The sequence below is a fragment of the Rhagoletis pomonella genome, unplaced genomic scaffold, assembly GCF_013731165.1.
Source record: "Rhagoletis pomonella isolate Grant_MI unplaced genomic scaffold, Rhpom_1.0 Rhpom_scaffold_00008, whole genome shotgun sequence".
In the NCBI taxonomy this organism is placed as follows: Eukaryota; Metazoa; Arthropoda; class Insecta; order Diptera; family Tephritidae; genus Rhagoletis; species Rhagoletis pomonella.
In genome coordinates this window covers 41,664,126-41,665,905 of record NW_023458562.1, presented here as the reverse complement: position 1 = coordinate 41,665,905, position 1,780 = coordinate 41,664,126, and positions in this window count along the sequence as shown.

The window sequence follows — 1,780 nt, the reverse complement described above, 5'->3', positions numbered from 1 at the left end:
ACATCATAATATTACTATTACAATGCGGTCAAATGACTTTTATTTTCCCCCATACAAAATCGACCCAGCCTACTGCTCGCGTTGGCAGAAGAGGAAGAACTCCTCTGCGTTGGGAATTTCAATGGAGAGTTCTTCTTTACTTGCAAATAAATAAAGTTGCGCCGTTTTTACATTTCAGGGACGATGTGAGATACGCCCTTTCCATACTATACTAACGATATACTCCCATAGTAAAAATGAATACATATTTTGTTCTAGTGAGACAACATAGCAGAAGAGGTAGCGGCAATTTCTGCATATTCAACCCAAAATTATTTTTTTTGGATTATGACACTATTGAAGTAAATGAGCGATATGCCGGCAGCGTATTTTATTTCTAAATTTGCGAAAGTAGTACTTATACTGTCAGCGTCAAAATATGCATACCCTGGCGTATTGACACACACACAACACATACCCAAAAACGGCACTCAAATACACAATACATTGACAAAAACTGTATTAGACTGTCTCGCTTTGATTTCGGAATGCTTACACATTGAGATGTTAGCTTACTGCCAATATAGAAGTATTACATATATGGCTTGAGGCCGTTTTTAATGAAAAATTATTGTGGAAAAGCAACAATAATTTTGAAAAAATGATAGCTATTTCGGAAATCACCACATCTCCTCATCAGACTTCTTTCAGTGGGATTCGTGGGAACAATATGGACTAGCCAATGCCCGCTTACTTCGCGGCGCCTAATAAGAGCTTTTGCGCTGGCCAATGCAAAATAGCTTTTAAAAACAAAATTAGTCTGTAAAGTCTAAATTTTTGATTTAAGTTGAAACCACTAAGGTGCAGTATCCTCCTCACACATAGGCGAATAATAGTAACGCTGTGATGGCATATGGAATACCAATCCCTTTTGGTGTCATGAGCTTTACTGATGGTCTTATTTCCACCTGTGAGATCTCTGCCAATCATGCGTAATCTGTTTGTATATCTTGCAACTACAACATTGGTGCGATGTGTATGCCAATAAAAGCTCTTATAGGGAACCTCAAGAGCACAGAAGTGCGTTTTCTTTATAGGAGGGCCAAGAATCCTCGCTGTCCCACAGGATGAAAAGTTTTCCGATACATTGCTAAATGAGCCATGTGATCTCTTAGGTATCTTTCAAATGAAGCAATTGATATACCTACGGTAATCTTTCCTTGTTAATTCACCACTTTTACAATTCGTGGTAAAATTTATGAACTGATTTCTGGGTAGATGCAAGACCGCATGATCGTGCGTCCGAAAAACTTAACCCCATCCTTCATTTAGAGATCTGAAAACTAAATTCGTATAACTTAAACATAGGGCCAAAGCAGACAAACCACACGAGGTTTCTATACACTTCGGCTGCAGCGCCATCCATTGGGTTCATTTTCTGCAAAACCATTGCTTACCATAAAATTAATACGTGTTATGAATTTCAACCTTAACTCCAGCGGCACTAATCAGGTAAATTTTTATCAAAAGAATATTCCATCATACAGGTATATAGCTCACATTTAAAATTTGAACGAAGTCGGTTAATAAATACGATTTTTATAAATAACTCTACTCCAGCACCACCTAGCGAGTTTTCTAGTAGCATGTAATTGGACCATATATGTATGTAAGATAACCTCCGACAATCTGACGGAACTCTATTCAGTAGTTTTTGTCCGAACAACGAAAACGGCTATCATTTTACGCAAATAGGTATGTAACGGGTGATTTTTTAAGAGCTTGATAACTTTTTTTTTAA